At 37.5% G+C, this 12,397-nt stretch overlaps 1 protein-coding gene across 1 annotated transcript in view; it reads right to left on the bottom strand.

The window, feature by feature from the left end:
- The window catches only part of LOC127426033 (equilibrative nucleoside transporter 1-like), a 36,963-nt gene extending 24,941 nt beyond the window's left edge, over window positions 1-12,022 (bottom strand). Inside the window, exon 1 of the mRNA XM_051672486.1 lies at window positions 12,004-12,022. The gene's annotated coding sequence lies outside the window, so the exon portion shown is untranslated. The remainder of the gene's footprint in view (window positions 1-12,003) is intronic.
- Window positions 12,023-12,397: the final 375 nt, after the last annotated feature.

Below are 12,397 nucleotides of genomic sequence, written 5' to 3'. Positions count from 1 at the left end.
CAAAAACGCCATCACCGAAGGCCAAAAATTTAGCGAAATTAATGCGTTATCAAACGAAAAAGTATTAGTGTGTACGTGGCCTAAAGCACCCTAGACGAACAAAGCCGGTGTTTATACTATGCACAGCATCATTTTAAAACTAGTTTGCTGGGGTGATGTCACAATGTTTAACGTACTGTTCCAGCCATGGATGTAATGCCAATAATCAAGGTCTTTCGCCACTTTTAGAGCTGCATCGCTTTTTTCTTTTCCTTTTTAAACTTGACACGAAAAGCTTCTTCCATTTTTGCCGACAAGTTATATGATCTGACTTCATAAAAACCACAATCTTGCTCTTATCACACCAGCAGACCAAGGGTCTCATCTGGGCTGCACTATAATAATCTTGTTAACAAGGTAATGATCTCCCCCCTTTTTTCTTTTACTAATTGTAACCTGTTAAATCTAGTTCGAGGTTTCTTCCCATTCCAGATAAATCTGGATACCATTTTGTCCCAGTCATAAAATTATTTCTGGGAGACTTCAACCAGCAAGGACTGGAATAAATAAAGTAGACGAGGCAATATATTCATTTTAACTGATTGGTGGGAGTAGCCACCTAGCCATGTCTGATTTTAATGCCTTAGAAATAGGGCCGTAATTACTTTCATAAAGCTTAGTTATATCCCTTGGAAGGATTATTCCCAAGTACTTTATATTTTGACTGTCCCAGTAAAAATTAAATCTCTTTTCCAGAGTTTGTGATGGTAAAAATTGTTTGACAAAATTTGGGTTTTCTGGATATTCACTGCATAAGCAGAGAGGTCCCCAAAGGACTCAAGGGTAGACATCAAAAGTACAATACTATGCCCTGGGTCAGCTAGATATAGAAGTGTGTCATCAGCATACAGGGAGATCTTCTGTTCCTCCCCTTGAATTTTTATACCCTTAATTTCTATGTTTTCCCTATTAGTTTGGTCAAGTGGCTCTATAAATAGCGCAAATAAGGATGGGGATAGTGGACAGCCCTGTCTGGTACCTCTTTCTAATGAAATATTCTGGGACAAATAACTGTTTATTTTAAGTCTTGCTGTAGGTGCTGAATATAATGTTCTGATACATTGGATAAATTCTATATAAAACCCAAATCTGCTCAATACTTGATAAAGGTATTCCCATCCCACTGAATCACATGCCTTTTCCCCATCTAAACTAAGAAGGACTGTGCTAGTTTTGTTTTGCATTATGTGGCTCACAACATGAAGTGTATGCTTAATACCATACCGTCTTTCTACCTTGGATAATCCCTGTCTGGTCCAAATCAATTAATTCAGGCAGGACAGTTTCCAATCTCTTTTCTAAAATTGAAGTATATATTTTGTAATCCACATTTAGGACTGAGATGGGCCTGTATGAACTACATTCTTTACTATCCTTTTCTTGTTTTGGTATCACAGATACGATGGCTCCAGGATTGCGTGGCTTCTCCCTTTTAATGTATGATTAAAAAATCTTAGGAGTAAAGGTGTTAATTCATGTCATGTTTTATACCATTCTGATGGGACGTCATCTGTTGCTGAAGATTTGTTTGTCTTTAACCATGAAATAACTTTATCTAGTTCATCTGGTGTTACTTCTGCTGTCAAAATTCTGTTCTGACATTCTCCAATTGAAGGCAGATCTAGAGTCGAGAAATGTATTAATTAAGTTTTCCATGTATAACAGCCTTAAATGCATCCCATAATACGTGCGGTGAAACTTCTCCATTGTCATTATCCTTCAAATATAGACAAAGGTCTTTTTTCACCTGTTCTTGCACTGCCATATCATTAAAAATGCCTGTATTTAGGCACCATAAAATATTTTTTGGTGGATTATCTAGATGAAATTTAAAATAAATCCCTGCATGAACTGATACATCATTCATGCCTATGTCACAATTTATGATGCAATGTTGGTCTGATTTCAACATAAAAAATAGTCTATCCTGGAATATACAGAGTGAGGGGCTGAATAATATGTATATTGTTTACCTGAGGGGTGTAATTCCCTCCAGACATCAATTAACCCTAACTCTTTAGACAATTTCCGTACCATTGAGGCCTGTGGGGTTACTCCTTTCCTAAGGTCCAGCTTAGGTTGGAGATGAATATTTAAATCACCACTGCATATTAAAGTTCCTGTGTCTGTGGCAATCTTTTGAAAAGCCTTTCTAAAAAAACAATTTGTTACTCCCTGGAGGGCATACATTTTAAACAATGTCACCTCTTTCTGATCTAGTTTGCCCTTAACTTATATAAATCTGTGTAACAGTTAAAGGATGGGCAAGGAGGAGGCAGGGACCGGCTGAACAGTCAACATAAAGTTTAATATCAAACTCAAACTTAAAACAACATAAAACAAAAGACAAACACACACACACAGCGTGCCACTCTCGAACTGGCGCCTCCGGCCCCACTTTATCTCGCTATCCCGCTGCTCATCTGATTCAGCACCACGCCCTCCTCCTCATCACACTCTTCCCCCCGAGGTGCCACCGGACTTACTTACTCCCCCCCATCTCAGGAGGGGAGATGCTGCCCTTCCGGCCATTCTGGTCCACCCCGCCTCCTGGGAACTTGGGGGAGAGATGAGGGGAGGCATGGGGAGAGGGAAAGGGTGAGCGGGAGAGACAGAGAGAGGATAGAGAGAAAAAACTTGCTCGCCAGTCCACGGACACGCTGTCGCCCGGTCCTCAACCGCTCCTCCACCCACTGGCGGACGACAGCTCGCTCCTCCCCCTCGCAGATGGCAGCGAGCCCTCCGACCCCTGGTGGACAGAACCGCTCCTCCCCTTTTTGACAGACGGCAGTGTTTCCTCTGACTCTTGGCGGCTGGCAGCGACCCCTCCATCCCCAGGCAGACGGCAGCAGCGAGGACTCCATGACAGCGCATCCCTCCTCCTTCCCGGGTTTTGGCACCACTGTAACAGTTAAAGGATGGGCAAGGAGGAGGCAGGAACCAGCTGAACAGTCAACGTAAAGTTTAATATCAAACTCAAACTTAAAACAACATAAAACATAAGACAAACAAACACACAGCGTGGCCGTGTGCGTCTCTCTCTCTCTTAAACTGGCGCCACCGGCCCCCCTGTATCTCGCTCTCCCGCTGCTCATCTGATTCAGCGCCGGCCATGCCCTCTTCCTCGTCACACTCTGCCTTCCCTATCCTTAATTTCAGATACTACTTCAAAATTTTGTGAGTTGGGAATAAAAATAACTACTTCACGTTTTCGGCCAGACCTATGTGATAAAAAAAAACAGTTCCTAACGCCCAGTTTTTTACATTTCTTGTGTTCTGCGTGTGAGAGATGAGTTTCCTGCCAAAATGCAATATTTAACCGATCCTCCTTCATCTTTGCAATTACTCTACTCCTCTTCACTACATAATGCAACCCATTAACATTAAGCAACATTACCTTGTATCCCTGAACTTGCATGGAATTGCGACTATGCTTAGACAAAATGTACTAAAGGCAACTGGACATGAACATTGAAATTTGGAACAAAATTAAAGTACATAAACCATGGATTTCCAACACAAAGTTTATACCTTTAACCCACTCAGTGACCAAGGGGAAATCTTCGTGCTAGACGAGGGCCACTCTTATTGTGCTAAAAGTCGCAAGAAAAAAGAAAAAGTCCTCTTCAAAATAAAATTATAACAAAGAAAAGAAAATGCTGAGTTTTTCCTGCATATTTTAGGTGGGAGATTCCTTCACAAATAAAATAAGATCTTAAAATGGCTTATAGGGAAAATTTTACTTAACAATTACTAAAAATAAAGTGTTCTAACCTGTATAGACTGAAGCTTAGACTTGCTGTCTTGGGGGATTATAGTCTGTGATGTGTCAATCTAATGTCTGAAATACCCCGTAGTTGACCAAATGTCCTCCAGATACAAACAGTCTTTGTATTCATGACGACTCGCTCGTCTTGTTCCATCCAGGGGTATGCTGGTAGCTCCCCAGGTTTTCTCGTATCCATGCCTATCCGTGTTGCTTGCTGTTTCTCATTTCTGACACTGCCAAAAAGGTTCTTTATTTGCTGCTCTTTCCATGGCTCTCTAGTTGCCTCGGCTGCACTGTGGAAAACTTTGGTCCCACTGGCTAGGAAAACATTCAGTATTGCTGGATATGGTGTCTGAAATTGTATTTGATTGTTCTTAAGGACTCTCTTAACATTACCGTACTCCTTTTTGTGTTGAAGAACTGCAGTAGCTTAGACAGGGTAGAAGAACATCCTTTGACAATCCACAATTTTCTCTCTCTTGCTCCATTCCTTATGTCATCTCTGAATTTTTTACGAAATTCTTTAAATTCACCTTTGAAGTCTGAACGTAGGGCCAGAATCTCAGAGTGTATGGCATGTATACTGTCTTGAATAGCTGTTTTAGGATCCGTTGAGAGGACGGATATGTTAGCATTGCCGTTTTGTTGATCGGCTTTGTCATCTTCATCAATTTCCCCCTCTTTCTCTTGCCTTACAGTCAGTTTCCTCTTCACCTTTCTGTATCTGTCTCCCTCAGCCATATTTAGATAAAATTTTAACTAGATCTGTGGTATTTGAATTGTGGGATTAGTAACGCCGACTGGGAGCATTTTTCTCACACTGCCATCTGCTGAATGACCAAACTGGAAATCAGCATTTACTGTTCTAACAGTACATGGATTGGATCTGTTAAACGCATGACAGGCCAAAATTTTAAAGACAGCCACAATGAAAGATACAAATATACAAAAAAATAGCTACGTATGATAACATTATGATTGATATAAAAAAGGTTATTTTGTACTTCTAAAACATTTTTGCACTTCTGTTTTTGCAGTTCAAAACAACAGAACATGTATGTACTGTATATGATAGAGCATTACAAATTCATTCTATGCATAAGTTGGGCAGTTCACGGAAATGTTAACCACATCATGGAAAAATAAAAAGTTTTAACCAAAGGAACAAAACCCCCTTTTAAATGAAGTTTTAAAGTGGTATAATGGATAATGCCATCCAGACTGCTAGAGGGCGACGCTTGCTCACACAGCGCTAACTTCAGCGCTGAATGCAAACAACATTTTAAAACTCAGCCTTTTAGGATTTAGTAATCGAGCAAGGCCATATTGTGATTTCAATCTTAATTCAAAAATAAATCATTCACGCAGCATTAATTAATATCATACCGAAGTCTCGGAGGTCAAAGTCTGCTGGTTTCAAAGTGTTTTGGATTGTTTCCCTCATCATGTAACCGCTTTCACAACTGTCACGTCCCTTTATGGTGGTTTTTCCACATTAACGTGAGAATGGGAAAGAATAAAAATTAAATATCACATGTTCTTAAGACATATACTCTCCTACATATTGTGGCTTTTATTATGTAATTGTGCATTAAAATTTGCAAAGTTCTACAGAGTGTAAAATTAGTTTTTATTGTGTGTTACTAATTAATTATAAATAAACCATCGGTTTTTCATATAGGCATTTTCATGCGTAGAACCGGTTTACCACTGGTTTTAATTTGGTCAATAATTGACCAATAAATATTGGCAGCTGATACATTGCTGCATCCCTACATTAAACCATATATGTCTAAAATAAAAATAGACATTTAAAAACTGTAGTATTTATTTATTTTTTTAAATGTTGATTTAGGGAAACTTGGCAACATCTTGCAGTTCTTGTAGATAAATGTGGCAGGCTGTTTTTTATTTATTTTTTTTTTAAATGCACTTTATTTTACATTACGCACCACATATAAAGATCCTACAGTTTCAACTTATTTCAGTTTCAATTTACTGTATCTCACTGGGGTCATTCTGTTAATAAACAGCCTATTTTTGGATATACTGTATAAAAAAAGAGAGAACATCACAGGTTTAATGGAACAGGGTCTTTTTAATAGCTAGTAGAATAAGTGTGCAAAGTCTACACTTGTAAAGATACGTTGTCATACTGTACATAAAGATATGGATGCATGTCTTATCCAAATTAATTTTAGCCATATCAGCAAGTCTCTTGTGTGGAATAAGTGAGAAGATTCAATCTGCTTAAATATTATGAAAATAAGGAAAATTTGCTTTGAAAATGGACAAATCTACTTTGTTTTTGTCTCATTCAGAGGAAAATAATAGTGGTGTTTGTCCATGTAAAACTTGCCACAACAATGCTAGGGTGTTCTGGGTGGTTGTCAGGGGGTTGCTAAGGTATTCTGTGCTGTTGTTAGGATGTTTTGGGTGTTGCTTACTGGCCAAAGTTTAGTACTTTAGTTAGGGGTTTGTCAGTAGGTTTGTTTCCCTTAGCAAACCTCTAATAAAATTTACAAAGCCATGAAGATATGCATGTAAATGGCTGTGCTAAGAGTCTTTTTTACTGTTTATAAAAATCAAAATACACAACCATTAACATCCTACCGAAAAACAGCCAACAAAAGTTTCAATATGTCATGTATACAGTACAAATGTATTGTAGATCAACAACTGCCTTATTTGTGTCTATTTTTTATTTCTCCAAAAGGAATTTTAGAAGAAACATTTTAAGAGAAAGTTGATTCTTAAAGAATAGTTCACCCAAAAATAAAACTTTTGTCATTACTGAGAAGTCTTCTGAAGGCATCTGATAGGTTTAGGTAAAAAACAACACAAAATGTTATAAAATATTCAGTTACAAGTATCATTACTTTGTTTTTATGCAAATTCTTGCAACGAGTTTCATACACTCATACACTCATGAACGTGCAACGGACGTCAAGATTTTTGCTGAAAAATAACTTAAATATCGGGTTTCTTACCAAAACCTATCATAGGCCTTCAAAAGATTTGAAATATGATGCACAAGTTGCATGGACTACTTTTATGATCATTTTGGTACTTTTTTAAGTTTCGAAGTGAGTCGCTATCAGCTGCCATTGCATTCAAAGGACTTTTCTGAATTAACTTAAACATTTTTCCTTTTGTGTTCCACATAAGAAAGGAAGTCATACGGGTTTGGAACGACATGAAAGTGAATAAATTCTGACAAATTTTTCATTTTTGGGTGAACTATACCGTCAAATGAAATATATAGTGAGGGTCCAGACTGCGACTTAAATGGTCGGAAATGCGACAAAAAATAAATAATTGCGACAGTAATTTAAAATGTATTCACCATTGGCGCCCAGTTCATATGTGGTTTCGTCAGATATCATCTTTAGAGTGTGCGCCGCTCTTTACTAGAGGTCAACCGATAGTGGATTTTGCAGATACTGATAACTAAGGTGGTAGGAAAGGCCGATAACAAATTAATCGGCTGATTTATTGAACTGATTTATACAATGTAAAAAATTTTTAAAAAAAATCTTATTCTTTCTTTATTATGGCGGGCAAAGACTGAATTCCAAAATGAATAAAATCCCAGGTGCAGTTTTTTGTTCAACCAAAATCCCAATAAGAACCAGAAAAAAAGATTTGGAGCATAACACGGGACTTAGTATAAACAAGCCCAAAAACACACTGGGGACTCTTATTCTGAAATGACTAAATGATGAAAAAACTATCGGCAACTATCAACAGATTTTTGTCGATAACCGATAGTTCCAAAAAGCAACTACTGGCACAGATTCTAGGAAGGTCTAAGCCTTCTAAGCTTTCTAAGCGATATTATTATTATGTTTCTACTCCAAACAGCTGTCAAAATTTAATAATTTAAATGCTTTCCTTTTTACTTTAGTGCATACAACTTAAAATGTGTGTATAGGACAACCCTTACAAAAATCTAGAGTTCATGGCAAATTTGCCGCAAATTCGCCACTGATCATTTTTACATGCAAATGAGCTTTGCGGCAAACTTGCTGCAAATTGTCCATTGTTGTCAAAGGGTTGCTGCAAGTTCACCACTAGCGGTGAAGAGCTGCAAACTTCTGCAAACATTTGTGGTGAATCACAAGCTCATTTGCATGTGAAAATAATTTGCAGCAAATTTGCCACAAATTTGTGGCAAGTTTGCTGCTAGTTTAGATTTTTTGTAAGGGAAAGTGACTCAAAATGATGGAGCAGGTCACATATATCGGTTTTTAAAACCATCGGCCAACTACTTCTGAACAACCATATAAATTGAGCAGTTCTGTAATTTAGCAACTAAAAACAGCCATTCGGCTCCTTAATGTTTCAGTTTAGGAGGCAATGGCTCCACAGTCATTTTTTTCAGTCTGGAGCCCTCCAAGAAATCTCCTGAGCTATGAAAGAGCTACCTCTGCGAATACTTTGGAAAACTGACATGCTACTTTTGCTCTCATTCTACAGGAAGACAATGAAGTCGTTAACTAAATCGCCAAGCAAAACAAAGCTTAAGTCTTGACATAGTCGGTTTGTTGAGTGTGATGGATTTTTAGGAAACGTGTAAACGTAAGATAGCGGCTTCAACACAAACTGAACTGATTCTGTAACACACTCCCATTCCAGTCAGTCATTCCACAGTCTCGTCTGTAATTCCACAGTCGACTGTCAAAACGTGAAGAGACGCTGTCAGTGGCTTATCTTGACAAGGCCTGCATTATCAGATCACTCAACCACTGTGTAAACATCCTCAAAATAACACTGGAAATACTCTCAACTAAATGTGCAGGGGAAATGGAGCAGTTTCCAAAAACACAAGTGTTGACATAGTTGCTGATCTCAATGTGTTGATGTTTTACTCACTCATGACAGATTGTACAGAGTGTAGTTTAGTAATTATGCTATGATGCATAGCATTTGCTCAGCGAAACAAGCAATCAATTTCATGTGTGGCATCTGCTTGTCCTCATCGTTAACTCAAGCTCCACTCTTCACATAATGGAAACCCCAAAAACATAACAGAAACTCTTCTAAATCTCAACATATTAAAACATTCAACACTAACAAGTGTCCCGCCTTATATTCATCTTGCGTAAAACATATAAAATAACACTTAATTTGAAAATCCCCTGGCCAGTTTCATCAATGCTACATTAACACCACAAAAAGTATCAATGTAGTCCCAACTCAAATGGATAAAGTAAACTGACATTTTACACATTTAAATGGATAGAACACAATCAAATCAAGTTGTGACAAAATGTTCCAGAATTGTGTTGCTTTAGTTCATTTTAATTGAGTTAATTGAACAAGCAGCAAAAATCCTTTATTTTTTTTTATTTTTTTTGTATACTTTTGAAACAGTGTGTATTTTAAAGGGATCTTCCACCTTCTATTGTAAGTGCCTTTCTGTAACCACAATTTGTTTTTAAACGAATGAGGGATGAGTCGAAATATGCCACAAATGCTGTCAATTGAGCTCAACTTGCATTGAACCCTTACACCAAAACCAGCTATGAGGTCATACATTTTACATATTCAAAAAAGCATATATTTGAAGCTGTAAACAACAACAAAAAGTCATGTGGTTTAAAACTTCTTCGAGGGACTGTATTTATAATTCAGTGTAGACAGTTTACTAGATTGTTTAAATTTGCGTGTAAGATAGTTGTGAGTGAGGGCACAAGTGCAGCCCCTCCAACCCAATACTTCACATCATCTGCAATTAAACTTCATTATTAACTATTTTCATTCATTTCTCAACATCATTGCTAAAACACTGATAAGAGCATTATGAATATATATTAGAGGTAGACAGATATATCGGTTTTACTGATTAATCTGTGTCGGTAGTTGCTTTTTGGAAAAATCGGTTATATAGTCAAAAACCGAGGCCAATAGTTGCAGATAGTTTTTTTATTTTTTATTCCTCTTTGTTCTTCTGTGGCCGGCACTGGAGGATTAAAGGTTTCTAAGTTATTAGAGGTAGAACGATATATCAGTTTTACTGATTAATCAGTGCCAATAGTTGCTTTTTATTTAATTATTTATTTTTATCCCCTTTTCTCCCCAATATGGAATGCCCAATTCCCACTACTTAGTAGATCTTTATGGTGGCGCGGTTACTCAACTCAATCCAGGTGGCAGAGGACAAGTCTCAGTTGCCTCCGCTTCTGAGACCATCAATCTGCGCATCTTATCACGTGACTCGTTGTGCATGACACCGCGGAGACTCACAGCATGTGGAGGCTCATGCTACTCTCCGCGATCCACACACAACTTACCACGCGCCTCATCGAGAGCGAGAACCACTAATCGCGACCACAAGGAGGTTACCCCATGTGACTCTACCCTCCCTAGCAACCGGGCCAATTTGGTTGCTTAGGAGACCTGGCTGGAGTCACTCAGCACAACCTGGATTCAAACTCACGACTCCAGGGGTGGTAGTCAGCGTCAATACTCGCTGAGCTACCCAGGCCCCTCAATATTTGCTTTTTTGGAACTATTGGTTTTCGGCAAAAACCTAGGCCAATAGTTGCCAATAATTTTTTTTTATTACTCCTGTGGCAGGTGCAGGAGGATTCTATAGTTGGAACGGCTTGATTCTATGGTGTAACAGCGGCCTCTAAAAGTGAAATAAAACAATTACATGGGGATTTGCTGTATCTAAATCTTTCATCACTGACAATATTCTATTCATCCATTTTTTACTCACTTAAATTCATATTTTGTTATTTTGATTAGATAATCAAGTGTTAAAAACGTGCCCCGTCAACAGAACGAAGTCTCTGTCATTTCAAAATAAGAGTTCCTTGGGGGTTTTGGGCTTGTTTATAGTTAAAAGTTCCATATTATGCACCAAATCAGATTTTTTTTCTGGTAATTATTGGGATTTTGCTTGTACAATAAACTGTTTCTAGGATTTTATTCATTTTGGACTCTTATAGCCTATGTGTCTGTGCCCGTGATAGAAAGGAGAGACTAAGACATTTTCTTAACATTCTATAAATCTATTTTAAAAACTATTGGCCGATTAATCAGTTATTTGCCCTTTCCATCACATTAGTTTTCGGTATCAGCAAAATCCACTATCGGTCGACCTCTAATATGTATACCAGTCTATCACAAGTCAACCATTGGTTGATCTCGATAACGGGTCAAAAAGGAAAGCGAGTAGAGAGAGAAACCACACAAAAAAACGAGAATCTTGATTGAATTCGCACCTGAGCGGTCAAATACACTTAAAAATTCCACCTGTCTTGGCAAGGTATAAATGTAATCACAGTCAGTTATGTCTGAAGTGAATGTGAACAGTGGGATGAAAAAGCAGAGTGTATCAAAATTACAGACCTGTGTAAATGTGTAAATACAGCTCAACAGATCTGCTGCTGTCAATATGTTGTTAATATTATTTAAACAACAATAAACAAGAAAACGAGAAAACAATTAACTGCTCGTGGTTAGATGAATTTATTGGCTTTAAAAAGTATTCATGTATTATAATTATACAGTGAAGACCAGTAATATATGTAGTTTTGTCATATTTCACTAGCACCCCTGCTCAATATTCTTATTACTTATCATTTATGCAGACAGAACAGACAGAGACAGACAGTGAAGAATGTCAAATATTTACAATTCTTCACACCCCACCCTGGACCCACTAATTAAAAAAACCCTGGTTCCAGATTTAAATTTCTTCATTCAAGTGACACACATTTGTTTTTTAGTATAACAGCACCCAAATATACTACAGTACCAGTCAAAAGTTTGGACACACTTACTCATTCTATATCATTTATATTTTCCACATTTTAGAATAATAGTACAAAATAACACAAATGGAAATATGAAAATTATGACCAAAACAGTACTGGAGTTCACGTGTATGCTGGAAACTTGTTGGCTGCTTTTCCTTCACCATCAAGTATTCAGTCCAACTCATCCATTTAAAGAAACTTTCTTAAATTAACATTTTAGTTTTGTAAGCAAATGTATACATTATACTTAATATTCAAACTTCTTCCAAATGAATTTAAAGCAGTCTTTAGATAAAAAGATCTTTAAGATCACAAGAGACATAAATTAAATCAAGTGTGTTCCAACTTTTGACTGGTATTTTATGACTGACTCTCCTTTTACAAGACAAAATCAGCTGTTCACAGAAAATAGAATGTACTTACTGAGAGCGTTTAGAGGCTTCATACACCAACCTAAACTGTTTTCCACGACTCATGCAGTCGTCTCTCACTAAACGTGCAGCTTGCTCTGCATTTTCATTATTACGCAATGTTTTATGCTGCTGCATGCCTTGTGTTGTCACGCTGATGTCAAATTTTTCCTGCTCTTCACAAGAAACCAAATATTATCAGTCGATGTGATACAAACCAGCCATGTTCTGTTTGGATACTGTGAACAGTTCACAAAAGTAGTTTTAACACAAACTTTGTGAACTAAAATGAATAACTTACTCAAATGTTTTCAAAAAACAGCATGCAATGAAATTTCAACCAGCTTCCCAGCAAAAAAACTGTAGATTGACACCGAAGAATCACAATAAGTAACAATGCTGTTATT

Source organism: Myxocyprinus asiaticus, chromosome 35, assembly GCF_019703515.2.
Source record: "Myxocyprinus asiaticus isolate MX2 ecotype Aquarium Trade chromosome 35, UBuf_Myxa_2, whole genome shotgun sequence".
Classification (NCBI taxonomy): domain Eukaryota; kingdom Metazoa; phylum Chordata; class Actinopteri; order Cypriniformes; family Catostomidae; genus Myxocyprinus; species Myxocyprinus asiaticus.
This window is presented reverse-complemented; position numbering and strand designations above follow the sequence as displayed.